The 18,485-nt window shown below is 44.7% G+C and overlaps 1 protein-coding gene across 9 annotated transcripts in view; it reads left to right on the top strand.

The window, feature by feature from the left end:
* Nucleotides 1-18,485, top strand: part of GLIS3 (GLIS family zinc finger 3) — a 578,617-nt gene that overhangs the window by 151,106 nt on the left and 409,026 nt on the right. The gene's annotated exons all lie outside the window — the stretch shown is intronic.

Genomic DNA, 18,485 nt, shown 5'->3' with positions numbered 1-18,485 from the left:
GAATAATTGTTGGAGAATAGCAGATTATTTGAATGAAACACTCTCTCTAGAAGCCGGTGTTGACTTAATGAGTTATATTGCAAATGAGATGTGTATTTGGGCTAGAAAGAGAAAGACCGTGTATCTCCTGTGAACTACAGCTTTGTTATGTAAAACAGCACAATTATCTGTTCCTTTAGGTATTTTTAGCATTTGGTTTTAAATGTTTATATTTAAAGTGTTTGCACTACGAAAAGGGAATTGCTAGCAGCCCAAGTGGCCATTCACCCACTTAACTGATAGCTCACCCAGTTAGGGTGAATAATTATCTGTATCAGGCAAATAACCAAAAAGTTGTTTTAGTGTCTCCGTACTCCTCCCCATGGTATAAATGGGTCGATTAAGGAAAAGCCTGAAACATATATGTCGCTTTTTTCCTATTTATTTATTTATTTATTTATTTATTTATTTATTTATTGGTTTAGGGTTGGTTTGAGGTTGTTTTGTTTCTTACACCTGCTGATGTTTAGTATGAGTATAGGAAACACTTCTCCTGGGTCTGCATCCAAACCCCATTGTTGTCAGGGTGCTGTGTCCCTGGTGTGACAAGCTATGTTCCTTGATGTCAAGCTCACGTGCTTGGGTTTTCAGGGGCCGAGACCTAGTAAAATCTTTCAGCCCCTGCTGGTCTAGTATGCCGTAGCTTGCTTTCGTCTATACTTGTGTTGAAAGCCTGACTGGCGACGATAGTCGAAGTCTTCCAATGTGTCGAAGACTTCCAATATGCGATCTCAGTTATTCCCCACGATGGCCCTGAGTCGGACGCTACTGTTAATTGACTGATACAGGAACTAAGGTCTAGGAAGTAGAAGTGACTTCAGCATTGCCAGTTGGTCAGGAGTTTGGGGATGTTACTTTGATGGTGACCAGAAGTGGTTATAAGTGTACTCGTGGTTTAGGAAAAACGCTTCAAGTAATCCAGGGACAGTGAACTCTCAGGGTTAATACATCCTGGAACTCAGGTAAAATGTAAGCATTAGTTTACCTGCCTCCCTCCCCCCCCCCCGCCCCCCGCCCCCAAGTCTCCTCTTTTTAACTTTCTGGCTCCTTGCACAGCTTCTGAGCTCGTGGCATCTGTTTTGGATGTGCATGGATGGGGTGTGCATGAGCATGGGCCAGGGGTTGAGGACAGCCGTGTTACCATCCTTTCTGGCCTCGGTAGCTTGGCCACTCTAGATGGTGCCAGCGGTGGCTGAATGTGTCTCTTTCAGATCTCAGTTGACAGTTCCTAAGCTAAGCCAATAACTGGTTGAAGATGGTGTCCTGGACCGTTTGAACTCCATCCAATCGTTTACTCAACAGAGAATTATTGAGCATGTACTATAGGTGAGCCACTGTCCTAGGGTTACAATAGCCAGTGGGACACAGTCCGGCCCTCAAGGAGTTAGGAGAATTCAGACAAATGAATGGGCAGTTAAAGCACAATTCGGGCTCTGGTAGCGATACACTGAGGGCACTAGGGCCACATTTGGAGGGTTCCCAGCCTTTGCTCGATGAGTGGATTTGGAAGGAGAGTAGGATATCAGGGCGGAACCTGAAGGATAAGTAGCTAGCCTTGCAGTCATGCAGATTGTATGTCGTGTGTGTGTGCACGCGTGTGTGCGTCTGTGCACATGAGTAGGTATGTGTGCGAGGGATGCCGTCCAGAACCTATTCTGGATAGAGAGACAAACACCCTCAAAACCTGGAGAGAGAGATCATGGTGCATTTCATTAACTTCTGCCTGATTCTACCCTGCGGAGTGTACAGACTGTGGTAGGAGACGAGACTGGGACAGGAATAAGCAGAGGCCAGATAAAGGTTATGAATGGTGTGCTGAGGAGTTCGGATCTACCTTGACCCTCTGCGAGTTGCGGAAGGGTTTTAGCCCTGGGGATGATGTGATGGAATGGTGTGATAAACTTGAGGTCGATATCTCTCCCGGGATTTGTCATCACTTTCTTATGCGTTGTTGACATTGTCATGACCCAGAGAGAGAGGTACCAAAGAGCCTGTGACTCTGTGGGTATATTAGTCAGGGGGTTCTCTAGCAAAATAGATCCTATAGGAAATGTATCTCTGCCTGTGTCTGTACCTGTACCTGTATCTGAATAGAGTGTGGAGGCTGACCGTTGCCAAGAAATGGAAGACGAGTCAGCAAGCTGAAGACCCGGGAAAGCTGATGGCTGGCATAGCCCCTTTCTGAAGGCCAGCAGGTGGGAAACACACCCACGAAGAATCAGCGTTTCAGTTTGAGTCCAAAGGCAGGAAAAGATGCTGACGTCCCGGTGTGAAGGCAGTCATTCAGGGAAGAGTTCTCTCTTGCCTGGTGGAAAGTCAGCCTTTTATTCCCTTCAGACCTTCAACTGATTTGGGAGGTCTATCCGCATTAGGAAGAACAATCTCTTTTACTTAGTCCGCTGATTTAAATGTGCGTTGCATCTGAAAACACTCACAGGAGCACCCATAATGATATCTGACCAAATATCTGGGCCCCTCATGACCCGCTGAAGTTGACGTAAAACTGTCACAGTGGGGTACCATTACTTTGGGGCCAAGTGCCGTTTACAGGGTGGCGAAGAAAACACACTTTCTAGGCCTTGAGAGAGAATCCAGCGGAACTTTGTACAGAAAATACGTTCTCTAAGGATTGCCACACAAACACATATCTGACTCCAAGCCGTATCTAGTGGGAGCCTTGTAAGAAATATAAACTTAATTGTAGTGTTTATGTTACTTAAGGAGTAAGTTCCACTCAACTGAAGACTCACGTAACAGTGGCTTTCCCATCACAGAGCGTGGTTCTCGGGTCGTGTGCCAAGGGCCCTGGAGCACCCAGCAAACTCGGGGAGCCGTGGGGTATGTTTACTCTTGAGGGAAACAGAGAAGATGTGGCGTCCTTTGGACACCAGGCAAACCGCTAGCTTGAGGAGGTTCAGACTTTGAACATTAGATTGCCCGTGCTGCTTCTAGTGGTGTCATATCTTTGCAAAGCTACCCTTTCAGTAGTTGTGATGACAGAGCTGGCGCTTGGTGGGCCAAAAGGTGGGAGCAGCCCAAGTGGAGGCGAATGAATGGGTAAACAGTATGTTATGTCTCATGCACACAACGGAATATTCTTCAGCCTTAAAAAGGAAGGAAATTCTGACACTCAGTACAACATGGATGAACCTTGAAGACACGATGCTGAGTGAATCATGCCAGGCACAAAAAGATAGATGCTATATAGCTGTTCTTATATGAGGTTCCTAGGAGAGTGAAATCACAGAGACAGAAAGTAGACTGGTGGTGGCTGTGGACTGGAGGGAGGGGCAATGGGGAGTTGTGGAGATGCACGCTGATGCTTGCACAGCAGTGTGACTGCAGTAAATACACCCTTAAAAAATGGTTAAGGGGCTCCTGGGTGGCCCAGTAAAGTGTCTGACTTCAGCTCAGGTCATGATCCCACAGTTCATCGGTTCGAGCTCTGCGTCGGGCTCTGTGCTGACCGTGTGGAGCCTGCTTGGTATCCTCCCCCCCACCCCCCCTCCCCGCTACTCCACCTCTCTCTCTTTCTCTCTCTGCTCCTCCCCCACTTGTGCTCTCTCTCTCTCAAATAAATAAATAAATAAACAAACAAACAAACAAACACAACTGTTTCACGTGGAGGGGGGCATCTGGCTGGCTCAGTCAGTGGTGAGTGACTCTTGATCTCGAGGTTGTGAGTTTGAGCCCCACGTTGGGGGGGAAAGATTACTTAAATAAATAAACTTTAAAGCAAAACAAAAATGGTTAAGGTGGTCAGTTTTATGTTAGGTATATTTTATCATAATAAAAACAAGCAAGTACTAAGTGAAAATCCGTGTGGATTGAGGAGGAGCTGAAGGTGATGGTGGTATTCGAGCCAATTCTGAGAGCTGTGGTATTCAGAGGGCATCAGCGGAGTGCACATCCCATCAGTAGCAGTGTCTGTTTAAGAATGAAATAAAGATGCTTTTATTTTTTAACAACTTTATTAGTATTTATTTATTTTTGAGAGAGAGAGGAGAGAGAGAGCGAGCGAGCACATGAGCAGGGGAGGGGCAGAGAGAGAGGGAGACACAGAATCCGAAGCAGGCTCCAGGCTCCGAGCTGTCAGCACAGATGCCCACGCAGGGCTCGAACCCACAAACCGTGAGATCATGGCCTGAGCCAAAGTCGGACACTTAAGCGACTGGGCCACCCCGGCGCCCCAAGGTACTTTTATTCTTAATAGTATGCATATTATTTTTTTCAAACAGCTAATAAGTTGTTAGTGCATAAATACTATTAAGTTGTTGACACTTAACATCTTAATAAAGGGTAGTGTTAGGTGTTCCTTTTGGCCTGGAGGCACCATGAGGAAATTACTGAGACACTAAGAGTGCCACGAACCGAGAACGTTGTGGGAGCCTCTGTCACAGGAGTTAATTTTTCTCGCACAAAGAGCAGCCGGGCAGGTGGTACTGCTCATGGTTAGAAGCTCAGGGATGTCGGGCCCACGATCGCAGGGCTTCCCTCCCAACTTTCTCTGCTCTTGCCCTGGAGTCTGTCTTCCGAGAAGGGTGTAGGGGGTTGCGGGTGGGGTTGGGGGGGGAAGGAGGACAAAAGGCAAAAGGAGGAACGGACAAGTCCTCCCAAATCACACCCACAGGAGCCCCGCCCAACTATTCCTACTTAGTCCTACGTAACTCCCTTCATAAATAAGACTCCTTCCTCTCTCCTGAATTTATCTTTCTAAAAAAAGTTAGATTTTATCTTATTTTGTATTATGTTCTGTTACCTCGCCTTTCGCTTTCAGCATTTGCTACCTTTCTCTTTCTCTTCCTCAAGCAGGTTGAACCACTTGGAAGTAAGCCGCAGGCATTCTGACACTTCACCCCCAAATTCCTTAGCAGGTGTCTTTCACGTTTACAGCCAGAATACGTTAATCACGACCAAGGAATTTAACTTTGATCCAGTAGTATCGCTTGTATATAGTTACATCTTAAAATAGAATACATGTTTAAGCTCATATTCAGAGCAATTTTTGTAACGTTATTTTATGTTTTATTTTACGTGTCATACTGTTTTTCCCCCACTTGTAACCTATGTGTCCTCTGTTAGCTGTTCTTTTCCTTTGGTCCCGCATCCAGTCAGGCATCCTGCGTTACATTTGGTTGTCATGTCTCTTTAGTCTCCTTTTTTCTAGAATGGCCCTGTGCCCCTGTCTTTCCTTTGTGTTTCATGGCAGACCATGTCGATATTTTCAAGTTCAGGTCACTTGTTTTGTCTCCCAGTTTGGCTGTCTAATCATCTCTTTGTGATCAGGTTCTGGTTCAACATTTCCGGCAGGAGGACTCCACAGGGTGTTTGTGCGGGCCCTGGTGCATCACACCAGGAGCCCGGAAGGCTCATGTATCCTGGTGTTGGTGGTGCTGCTTTGATCATTTGGCCGAGGTGGGGTCCCAGGATCTCCACATTGTGGACCCTTCCCCTTTCAAACCTGATGCATAATATCATGCAGGTATCTTGTTCTCCATCAGCAGTGCTTGTGTGAGTCAGTCATCATGTTATTAATTGCCTAATGGTGATTTTCTGATTCCGGTATCCCTTCTCTGCTTATTAGTTGGTATTCTTCTTGCAAGAAGAATTCCTCTCTCTCCTTTTTTTCGAGAATCACTCTAGACCTCATGTATTCTTTTTAAAAATCCACTGTGTTGTGATTCCTTACCATCACTTATCTTTTTGATGCTCAAATTGTCCCAGCCCTGGCAGGTGCGAGCCCCTTCATGCCAGTTCGTGTGGCCTTTTGATAAGTTCCCATTAAGCACTTCCTTGCATTCACGCGTGACAGGATGTTGTAGGTCCACTTATACTTCCCTGCCCTAGACTCGGAATCCACCATTTTTCCAAAAAGCTCGGGTCCCTTTTAGTGGGAAATATTTGGAAAACTGGACGAAGCGTGCTTTTATTGGCTCTGGGGTGCCCTTGCTTCTAGGCCCCGTGTGTGCACAGAGTTAGGAGATCTATCGGAAGAAGGTAACAGAATGGAGCCCTTCCTCACACATTCACTCGTCAGTGGGATCCCTGGTTCTCCACAGTGTCCGTGTGTCTGTTGATTGGCTCTCTGCTACCATAAAAGGGTGTTTTTAGCTTTACCTTTCTCAGATAGTAGAGGTTAGTTTTAACAATGATTTCTTTCTACATGTGAATGTTTAATGTACTGAGGTGAGAATGTTTGTATTTATCTGGGCTACTGCCTGAGCTGCGGGATGTTCCCTAGCTGGCCCTGCTAAGATTGGGGAGTACAGAACCTCACTTATCTTGTACCCGTAATGGCATTTCTCCCTACTTGCTGTTTCATAGTTATGGATTGTAATTAGACTGGTGGAAATGCATTTTTCAAAGCATCTGGGAAATCAGCTTTATGATCCTCACTTTAAGCACATTTGACACAGCTCTTTAAATATTTAAGACAACTCCACATTCGCAGTCCCCGTAGGACCATATAATTGGGAAGATTTTCATTGTAAAGGTTTTTTATTTTACTTGAGGGCCTCTGACATTTCTTGTTGGGCTCTGCTGTCCTTGGAGACAAAGGGAGTTAGTTATTTATTAGCGCTTGTGGGTTATTCATTATTGTTGGTCAGAAAAAGCAGAATAATATCAACAAAGGACACTAATTGGGATTAAAAAACTCTTTTGTATAACTTAAAGTTGGTGTCTCTTGTAAAGACCTGGTTTTTTTTTTTTCTTTAAATGTGTGAACCTGGGAGGTCTAGAGACTAGTTGTACTTTAAATAATACATCAGATTTTATTTTGATTTTTTACTGTTTGTGGTTTGCTAATTCAATTGGTTATAACCTGGAGCTTAGGTTACTGCTTGATTCCTTAGTGGGTCAGTTAGCTTCATATTTTTTCCCCCACCGCCACATTATAAATTTTAAAATGCTGCCACTGATTTAAAATGTTACTTTCCTGTATCATTCCTTCACTTATGTTTATTCCTGGACAAACCATGAAAAAAAAATTCTGCTGACAGCAGTGAGTGAATCATGTCAAATGTTGTTATGTTAGTGCTGGGTTAAGAATAGCAAATGGGGTCTTGTATTTTTGAAGAGATGCATTGATGTATTGATTGATATATTCAATCAGTTAATTCAGTGCATTGATAGATTGACTGATCTATCAATCAGTTAATTCTGTGCATTGATATATCGATTGGTACATTCGCTACTGAAAGTTGGGGCAAAATACTTGGTTACTTTTTTTTTTTTTTCACTTCTGCTTTTTAATCACTTGTATTTCCTTGCACTTCCAATGTGGCTTCCTGTAGAATTAGAGCAAATAAAGTTAATATTCCATAAAAGGTTCCAGAAATAACCAAACCAGCCAGAGACCAGAGGCATTATTCCAGTTGAGGTAGCCAGGGTTTTCATTTCGCCTCGCCAACAGCACAGGTGAAACACCCTGTTTACTTTTATTTCCTCTTTGGGCTACACGGTCTATACTTTGTGTGATTTATTGTTGCAGCGTGTCAATCAAATTGATGATGGATTTCCAAGTCTTACTGAACAGCAGGCATGGTTTGTTCTAGTTGTACAAGTGATTTTTCAATCCCACGATATTCCCCCTTTCAAAGAACGTATTCCATCAGCACTCCCTGCCCCCTAGAAGTGCCTCTGATGCTGTAGAATGCGAAGCTGGAGTATAGCATCCGCTGTAGCATTTTCTAAGACTGTTAAATAGTAACAGCTTAGGACTTGCACAGTGCTTTAGAGTTCACAAACTTGCATATTGATGGTCCCCTATGATTTGAGCAAAGGTTCCATCCTATGGGGCAGGGCAGGTGTGACCAGCCCCATTTTAGGGATTAAGAGACTGAGGCTCAGCTCGCTGGCGATCTCATCCTCGGCGTACTGTGCGCGGGTTGATGCCTGGTAGGCCTCCACGGTGTGAGAGTTCCTGCTACAGGAGTTCTGAGAAACCCTGTTCCCCTCTCCCTCAGAGTTTCTGGTTGCTGCCTTCGTGAACAAGTACACCTGTAAAACTCACTGCCGTTCAGCTGCCCTTTCCATCTTGTACTTGGTGATTTCCAATAATAGGCCCTTCTGAGCGTGGGGGAGGTGGGGGGCATTGCCTACCTGGGCAGGAATCAGGCCGTGTTTGCTTGAGGGCCGCCTGAGTGACATCAGTACCTGCAGAGGTCGCTTTGCACACCTCTGTGAAGTCTTTGAACCCCAGGCAGGAGGATGTCATGGATAAGAATAGATTTGCTAATTCTGACCCATCAAAACTTAAGGATACAATGGATGGTGACTTGTATTTAATACCTACTTTTATGGCTGCCTTATTTGAATAATGAAAGAAATAGAAGGCCTGTAATTGGCTCTGACATAATAAGCAAGGTGACAAATGAGACCTGTGGTGTGGGACCTTGCTGTCCAAGGATAGTCCAAATCCTTGAGGACCAGGTTAGGAACGCAGTTTCAGGGCCACCCCAGACTGACTTCTTCAGATTGTGCCTTTTAACAGGATCCAGCGCAAGACCAGTGTCCTGGCCGCGTGAGCAGTGACTGTCCAGGGGCCCAAGCTCAGAAGGAGCGCCCCGTGCTTGGACTTCATTGCTCTGTGATCGCTGTCTTGACATTCTTACTGATTTTATCTTTGAAGCTGTGCGTTGCAAGTGAAACCCGATGGGACGCTGGAGCACGTGCGGGGTGCCGGGAGTCTCCGTTCATGCATGTGTGGTCCCACGTGCTGCCAGGACAGCTGCTGGCTCCCCTGCCCCCACCCGGTACCCACTGCTGCCTTCTACCTCCAGGGACCCGGCCATGAGGGTGGGGAGGTCAGGGCTGGGTACATGTGCTCAGGATGCCCCATCCCATGTGACGTTCTGGGTAACTCCCCCTGCAGAAGTGGTAAATAGCAAAAAAAAAAAAAAAAACCAAACCAAAATGAAAAACAACCCCTCCCCCCAAACCAGAAAACAAAACCATGACCAGTCAAGAGAGGGACTAGACAAGAGTGGAGAGTCATTTTCTCCTGCTTTTTGTACAAGGGACCCAACATTCTCATTTTCATTTTCATTTTCACCGATCCCTGCCGATTATGTAGCTGACCTTGTGAGTACACACTGAAATTCGAGAAGCACTGTTGGAGGAGAAACATGGTGGACCCTGGACTCAGAAGACCCACGCTCCTCTTCAAGCACGGCTGGCGTGTGACCTCGGGGAAGCCACTTGTCTACCCTGCCTCGGTTTCTTCATGTGTAAAATGGAGTGGCGAGTGAAGTCTTATCCCTCTTTCCAAATGGGCAGAGTCTAGGCAGAGGGCAGACCTGGCCACGTAGCCTTGAGGAGGAGTGTGGCCAGGGAGCGTCTCATCTTTGGCTTTGGTTTCATGATGCTGACGAACAAAGCTGGACGTTATGGATGGAGGTAGAGGGCAGGGCTCACAATGGGGGAGAAGGCCCAGAATCGGTCTTCGAATCCATGGTAGTGGGTGGCAGGCGAGGGTCAAGACACTGAGGCAGGCAGGTTCTGGGGATCTCAGGTAGAGAGAAGGTGAGCTTCAGGGAACTTGTGAGCAAATGCATCGCCTTTCCAGGTGTCCCCCAGCTGTGTGGCAGGCAGCAGGCATCTTGTGAGATGCGGGGGTAGAAAATGGTGTTTGCTTTTGAGAGTCACATTGGACGGTAAGCGTGAGAGTGCATTTTATACCGCGGAGTGCCAGAGGCGTCCCTTTTACTCTGCTCCCCGATTGTCCGTCAGTGTGGGGCTGTGCGGGCCTCCATAAACCACAGCAACCGCTGCTGAGTGGGATGGCCCTGTTCTGCCACTCTGTTTGTTTGTGCGACTTGTCCTGTGAGATAAAGGCTGACAGCCCAGTCATAACTCCCGAGTCTGGGCAGTCTGAAAAGCTACTTGGTATGTAGATATAGAGCCCCGAATGGTCTTGTTTTCAGTTTGTCTCAAAGGCTGGACGGAAAAAACTTACATCATCATAAACCACAGTAAACAAACATGGATGTGAAATAACAAATTGTAGAAGTGTATCTTTCATCTAAAATTTTTACTTTATTTAGGGAAGGTGATCCTATAATTTATTATCCAAACCAGGAGACTTTCAAGAGAGAAATGGGGCCCTATTAATACTTACGGCCAGGACTATCCTGGATGAGCTAGAGTGCAGGGCCACCCTGCATTGAGGGGGTGGTTTAATGGCATTTAGGTGCAGAATCTTACCCACCTGCATTAAGGTAAAGTGGTCCAACCTACTTGACAGGATTAGACCCATTTAAGTTAATTAATAGCAACATTTTTTCGTGGGGCCATTGGGTGATTATTAGTATATTATTAAGTAGAATACATTAATTAGTTCCTGGCTATTCTAGAGTTGGAAATAAGCTAGCAAGTACTTAGCACTTCAATTTTTTATTCTAGAGTTGGAAAGAAGTTAGCACTTATTTAGTACTTTTTTTAGTTCTTGCCTTTGCATATCTTACTTTAATGCTTCCCAACCCTATGAAGTATCCCCTTGAAAATATGAGAAAAGCGGGGCTTAGGAAGAATAAGAAACTTGACCAAGATTTTAACCCATGTCCCACTGACTCCAGAGCCCTGTGTACTTCTTAGGATTTTGTTTGGTCTTTTGGTACAATGCTTGCTTCGGAAGGCTGGGTTCTTGGCAGTTGAGAATGATTTCCTGAAAGACACAGTATTTCTGCCATAATTTTTACTACGTGTGGTGGTGTAGTGCCTGGCATGTATTTATTTTGAAAAGTAGAGCGAGCTGAAGCAGAAAAACCACTCACAAATAGATGGTCTCGGGTGTTTGTATCCGTTTGTGTTGAAAGTGCCCCTCCTCACTTGCTGAAGACAGTGGCTTTGGTGACAATCAGGTAGGGAACGTGACATAAAAAAGAAAGATACGGTAAAGGCTAACTTTTGAGCCCTTCCTCTGGTCTGCCTGCTGCGTGAAGCAGAGCTCCTGGGCCACACACCTGGGGCGCCATCTGGAAGGCCTCCAGGGACGGCCCTGGAGCTCGGAGTTCTCTTCATTCTCCTGGCAGCCCCCTGTGTCATTAGATCAGGAAACCTAAGACTGGGAGAAGTAGAGTAACTTAGCAGCAGTCACATGGCTCGTAGGTGTGGAAGCAGGGAAGTGAATGCAGTTTCTTTCTGGCCCCAGGGTCTTGTGTCTCAACTGTCCTGCTGTGTTCTGTCTGGACGAGTCAGGGAGCCAAGCTGGAGATGGGGGCTTTGCACCGCCAGAGCTCTGGTTCACCACGTACATCATTCAAGACTCTTTCGGTTGCAGTCAGCTGCAGCCCATTGTGCTGGCTTGTGTAAAAGGGGATTTAGCGTAAGGGATCAGGAGTGTTTCATGGTACCCAAGGACGGGATGGCCAACTGGATCTTGTGAAAGTCTAAGAACACGGCACTTCCCCACGGTCTCTGTCTGCACGCAACATGATCTTTTATTTCTGCTTTTCTTTACACATCACTTCATTTTTCTCCCTCCATATTGCTTTTCTCTATTTCTTTTTCTTTTTTTTTAATTTTTTAATGTTTATTTTTGAGAGAGAGACAGAATACGAGCAGGGGAGGGGCAGAGAGAGAGTGAGACACAGAATCTGACGCAGGCTCCTGGCTCTGAGCTGCCAGCACAGAGCCCGATGCAGGGCTCGAACCACAAACTGTGAGATCATGACCTGAGCTGAAGTTGGACGCTCATCTGAGCCACCCGGGTGCCCCTGCTTTTCTGTATTTCTTAGTATATGTATTAGGGTTCTGTAGAGAAATATAACCAATAGGATATTTATTTGTGTGTGTGTGTGTGTGTGTGTGATATTTGTATGAAGAGATTTATTATAAGGAATTGGCTCACTTGGAGCCAGTGGAGACTGAGAAATCCCAGGACCTCAGTTGGCAAGCTGGAGACCCATGGTTTAGTTCTATTTAGAGTTCAAAGGCCTGAGAACCAGGAGAGCTAATGGTGTAAGTTCCAGTCCAAAAGCTGGTAGGCTGGAGAACCACACAAGCTGATATTTCAGTTTGGTTCTGAAGGCCGGAAAAGGTTGCTGTCCCAGCTCAAAGCAGCCAGGCAGGAAAGTTCCCCTTACTTGTGGGAGAGACCCCCATTTTGTTCTGTTCAGGCCTTCGACTGACTGGACGAGGTTCATCCATACTGGGGAAGGCACTCTGCCTGACTCCGTCTACCAGTTCAGTGTAATCTCATCCACAGACACCCTCAAAGACATACCCAGGATTATGTTTGACGAGACGTCTGGACACCCTGTGGCTCCCATCGAGTTGACACATGAAATTAGCCATCATGGTATCCGTGGGCTCAAGTGGTTTTCTTCTCCAGCCTGAAACATGTGATGTCCTCAGAACTTCCGTGCTCCAAGTCAGCTGGGTCGTGTCCCTGCATACCATTTTCAGGTTCCTTGGAAAGAGTCTGATCGGTCCAGTGTGTGTTAGCCCCAGCTCATCCAGCTGAGGTGGGGGCAGAGCCTCATAGAATAAACGTGGGTTCCACCTGCTCAGAGAAGGGCAGTTTGTGTGGGGTGACACCTGGGACTTAGTCCCTTACATAAAGGCAGTTTTGGGGTGTATGTCTTAAACAACAGTGACATTTCCAAAGTTGTTCCAGAAACCACGTTCTTCAGCCGGTGCGATTCCAAAGCAAAATTTTACAAGTATGGCCACCAACAGAAGTTAATTCTAGAGAGTTAATTTTTGTAAATTTATTTTTCTTCTTAAAAGATTAACCACCGGTGTTTTGCATCAGTTTTTCGGTGCTGGCCACTGCATTTTCTAAGGGAATTCATTTTTTTTTTTTTTTTTTTTAAGGTAATGCAGACTTTCACTCTGGGATGTGGGAATTAAGAAAGAACATTTAATGGATGATCCATTTAGCCTTTAGGTTCATTTTGTATTTAGACTTTAGTGAAGGGGAGGATTGTCAGGCTTCAGTTCAAGTACACAGACCCATGATTTCTATTTGAAATCACTTTGAACAATACAGCAATTAGAAGGGGTTTGGCTGTCAGATTTGAACATTTTTAGCATCGTTGTTTTCCTGTAGGGTTATATAATCTAAGGGCATCCTTTTGTGATTTGAATATTCCTGGCTTTTATGCCAGATTTTTAAGAGGAATCTATCAGACACAAAACATATAACATTAACTGGTGAGTTAAATTTTTATTTTTGAGAGACAGAGAGACAGAGCACCAGCAGGGGAGACACAGAATCCGAAGCAGGCTCCAGGCTCCAAGCTGTCAGCACAAAGCCCGACACAGGGCTCGAACTCACAAACCGCGAGATCACGACCTGAGCCGAAGTCGGATGCTTAACCGACCGAGCTATCCAGGCACCATTCAGTGAGTTAAATTTTTAACAGTTGAGATACATGGATTGGGTACTGAAAACATTTTCTTTACTTATGTTTTTAAAATATAATTTATTGTCAACTTAGGTAACATACATTGTATACATATTGACTCAGCTAATTTTTTCACTTATCTAGAAAAGAATTCTGTACAGGTCCCTATTTTATTTTGTAACAGTCAAGTTCTAAGGCGCCTCCCTGCTTACCACCATTCCCGTCTCCTGGAATTCAGACTTTTCTGTATGTGCCACCCCTTGAGTGTGGGCTGGCTATAGTGACTTGCTTATACATATTACAAAGATGATGCAATGTCACTTTCATCATTTGATTACAAAAGATAGGACTTCTGTCTTGCTGTCAGACTCTACTGTCTCCTGGGCTTGTATGCTTTGATAAAAGCAGGCTGCCATGTTGGAAAGGCCCATGTGGCAGGTAACTGTGGGAGGCATCTGACCAACAGACAGGAAAGACCTGGAGACCTCTGTCCCAACAGCCTTCTAGAAACTGAATTCTGCCAGCAACCACATGAGTGTTAAAGGTGATCTTTACCAGTTGAGCCTTCAGAGAAGGCTCTAGCTCTAGCTGATGCCTTGATGGCAGCCTTACCATAGAGCCTGAATCAGAGGGCCTACTCAGCCACGCTCATGTTCCTGACCCACAGAAACTGACATGATACAGTCGGCCCTTGGACAACACAGGTTCGAACTGTGCGCGTCCCCTTAAACAGAGGTGTTTTGCAATACGGTATTATAAATGTATTTTCTCTTCCTTATGAGTTTCTTACTAACGTGTTCTGTTCTCTAGCTTACTTGATTGTGAGGACACTGTATATAACACACAGAACATGCAAATAGGTGTTCAAAAACTTGTTTGTTACTGGTAAGGCTTTTTCTGGCCCACAGCGGGATGATTAGTGGTTGAGTTTTGGGGGAGTCAGAAGTTAAATACGCAGATTTTTGACTGTGCAGGAGGTCAGCACCCCTAACGTCTGCATTGTTCAAGAGTCAGCTGGACATGTGTTGTTTTAAGCCACTAAATTGGTGGTAGTTCATTACGTTGCAGTAGATACCTAACACAGTTACTGTCTTGGCTTTTCCCTCTTTCTGGGCATACTAGAAAATGAAGCAACATCTGGGAGGGCAGGAATTAATCTCTATCAAAGGCCTATGATATGCCGGACATGGTGATAGACCTTTAAGATTCAGGAAGGCCAACTTGTAAAGCCTTTTTTATTACTCCCATTTTGCAAATGTGAGCATCAGCATTCAGAGAATTGCAAGTATTCGCCCAAGTTTACATGACTCGTAAGAGGCAGAGCCAAGGTTTGAGGGCTGGTCTATCCTCCCTCCATGCATCTGGCTAAGTCCTGTAAGCCATGACAAACACCCATGTGGCGTTTTCGCCTAGAAAGAAGGATTAAACAAAGTCCATTCATTTTTACGCATTTGTCGGATACCTTCTGTGGGCTTGTTGCCAGACCTCACTCTCTTTCTTCTCAGTAGCATTCCCACCAGAATACCTTTTTGCTGTTCTCCTCCTTCCCTCCCTCTAAACTTTTTTTTTTATTGCCCTCTTTATTATTCTCAAACAAAATTCATAGACAGTATTATCTACCTGTGCATGTAATTTTAAAAAGTCAATATAATTTCATAAATGAAATACAAGGGGAAAAAAAAGGAACATGATTTATAACACACGTGGGTTTAAATATGAAAATGTTTCAGCACAACTATACCAGAAGGCACGAGGAAGGAATCACGTCTTTAGCTAGAATTCTGACAACCCAGAACTGTATCGGTTGTAGCGGTGGGTGGTTCAGATGTCTAATTCCTTTACTTCCAGTGATAAACGATCTTATGAAACAGTGGACAAAACTCTAGGATACTTCTATCAAGACAGTGATCAGTCTTCCTTTGATTTGTGATGTGACTTCATTTTAGATAACTTAGCGCAAATAGGAATCATGAAAGTAAAGTGGACTTAGGTTTTAAGCTCAGATAATGGTAAACAGGTTTTTACCTACGTGAATGTCTGAGGGGATACTTGAAAGTCGTGTGGGACGTGGGTGATTCTTTGTGTGCGGGCCCAGGTGGCATCCCTGCCTTCACCACTGAATGCCACCAATGGTGACAGCCCAGAATGCCCTGGACTGTCCAGATGTCTCTCAGGGCCAGTGTCCAGACCCACTAATCTAAATCTAAACTGGTTTCAGTAAAAGAGCCCGTCAACTGACTAAAGTACCATAATTTTCAGAGGTGTTTGTGTTTTAACTGGGCCGAAGAACGACACTGTTCATGGTAGAATTAGTAGGGGGCAGGGAAGTGGCAAGGGGCTAGAGGATCCCCTTTCGCAACCCTTAAACTGCATGGCGTAACGTCCTCTTTATATTTCCTTTTTTTTTTTTTTTAAATTTTTTTAATGTTTATTTTTGAGAGAGAAAGAGAGAGAGAAAGAGAGGAGAGAGGCAGAGAGAGGGGGACACAGAATCTGAAGCAGGCTTCAGGCTGTGAGCTGTCAGCACAGAACCTGATATGTAGCTTTTTTTTTTTTTTTTAAATTTTTTTTAATGTTTTTACTTTTTTTTTTTTTTACATTTTTTTTAAATTTATTTTTGAGAAACAGAGTGAGACAAAGCGTGAGTGGGGGAGGGGCAGAGAGAGGAGGAGGAGGAGACAGAATCTGAAGCAGCCTCCAGGCTCCGAGGAAGCAGTCAGCACAGAGCCTGATGTGGGGCTTGAACCCACAAACTGTGAGATCATGACCTGAGCCAAAGTCCGGTGCTTAACCGACTGAGTCATCCAGGCAGGCATCCTTGAAAATGATACATATTATATATGCTCTGTGATGTACTATGTGTATTATAGGTCGTGTACAATTCCATATTATATATAATATGTTACAGTTTATATATAAATGCTTTTATTAAATTAATAAGCAAACATGCCCAGAGGCAAGTTTTCCTCCACTCTTAGGTATTAGAAACATATCTTCATACATAGATACTTTTAGATGGTGTCTTTTAGAGTTGGAAGCTCATTTTACAAACCCAAAGGAAAGAGAGAAAATCGGAAAGGTAGTAGGGATTATAAGAAATTTCGTACATAGAGTATATCCGGGCAGTGGGGAGCGTGTCTTTAGTTTGCACTGACAACTAACTAATTGAAGAAGATCCCATAATCTCAAGTGGATAAACTGAACTTAGACATTAAGAAGAGAAGGGGCACCTGGGTGGCTCAGTAGGTTAAGTCCCTGACTCTTGATTTCGCCTCAGGTCATGATCTCTTGGTTTGTGGGTTCGAGCCCCATATCAGGCTCTGCACAACATGGAGCCTGATTGGGATTCTCTCTGTCTCCCTCTCTCTCTATCTACCCTTCCCCTGCTTGCTCTCTCTCTTTCTCTGTCTCATCTCTCTCTCTCTCTCTCTCAAAATAAATAAACTTAAAAAAAAAAAAAGACATTGAGCAGAGAACACTGTAAGGGGCACGAAGGATTTTAACATTCCAGGTGAAAGTTGGAGTGGCTTTCTCTGTCGATTTTCACAAGGGGTGATTTTGTGTCATGTGAGAAAGCTGGAGCCCAGTGCCTGCCCAGTGCCCGCCCAGTGGTGCATCAGCCAGGGTCTAGTCAGGAAAAGAGAAGCCACTTCAGTTATTGTAATGGAGAGATTCCGGTATCAGAAATTTGTTAAGCAGGACTGGGAAGACTAAAAAGGCACAAAGGAGAGCTTTGAGGTAATAAAGATAGTAATTGCCGGAGGCAGCTATGGCCCTGGGGCCGGAGGATCAAAAGGAGGGAGTTGGAAGTTCCCAGAACCCAGAAGCTGGGAGGAGGAGCCCTCGGGGCTGGGACCCAGACTCTCAGGAGTTGCTGCGCGCCCTGGGACGGATGGACTGAGCTTCCAGAATCAGACCCACAAGCATGAGCTCTTTGAGCATCACCAAGGATCCTGGAGTACAGTATACAGATGTCCAGTCGATAGCAATTCTCAAACCAGAAGTCATGGATTAGAGCTAAATACCAGTAGGATCTGTCCCCACTTTTATTCTTATTCTTAAATTGCTTAGAATAATTGCACTAATTAGATCTAGGCAATACACGAAAGCACACTATTGAATTCCTTGCAAAATGCTCTTATCAAACGAAGCTTGTGTATTTGAGAACTATTTAGAACGAGCCCGGAGAAATAAAGCAGAGTGAGACCGTAGCCTCTTTTTCCTATTTCTTTATAGTCTTAATCAAATTTGAAAGAATACTGGTACTCACCTGGTACTCACATAGCACTTGCGATGTGGTAGACATTATCTTCAGTGTTTGATTGCTCATTTTAAAATAGGTTAATAAGACATATTATCTCATTTAAGTTGCCCCAAAACCCAATGAAGTAGGTACCCTCATGCTGGTTGTTATTGCTATTATTCTTCTTCCCATTTTATGGATGAGGACACTGAGGTACGGTTGAATAAATTGCCCAAAGTCACATAGCTGGTAAGGGGTAAAGCCAAGACATAAACCAGCCAGTTTGGCTTCAGAGTACATAGTCTTAACCACTAAGGCATATTGGCCATATATATGGTTTTTAAACCTGTGTTCTTATTTATTTATGGAAGGATGGACAGCCAATCCATTCATTTTTTTCAGCAAGATGCAGTAGATTGGGGATTTAGGAGAATGAGGCTCAAAACCCAGGTCCTTCACTAACTGCCGTAGAGAGATTTAAGAGAGCTGGCTTAGCAATCTGGACCCTGTAAAATGAAGAGGTTGAATGAAATGATTTTTTGGAGCCTCATTTCTAACTCTCCTTGGTTTCTGGTTCCTAAGGAGCCTGGTCACCTTGTAGGAACTGGGAGCTGGAGCTGTTGTCTGACTTGCAGGGTGAAAGGACAGTCTGTTTCCTAAAAAGTGTCCGACTAGGCCTGTGGGCCTTAGTGCTGGTGATGCTGTTGATGGCTAACCAGCCGGGGAGTGTCAAGGACAAAGAGATTAGGGACTCCTTTTCTTCAGACATTTGAGCATTGCGATGGTGGCTATTGTTTGAATCTAACCCCACCTTTCCTTTTTTTTATTTTTTTTTTGCTCAATTTTCATTT

The sequence above is a fragment of the Acinonyx jubatus genome, chromosome D4 (genome assembly GCF_027475565.1).
Source record: "Acinonyx jubatus isolate Ajub_Pintada_27869175 chromosome D4, VMU_Ajub_asm_v1.0, whole genome shotgun sequence".
NCBI lineage: Eukaryota > Metazoa > Chordata > Mammalia > Carnivora > Felidae > Acinonyx > Acinonyx jubatus.
This window is presented reverse-complemented; position numbering and strand designations above follow the sequence as displayed.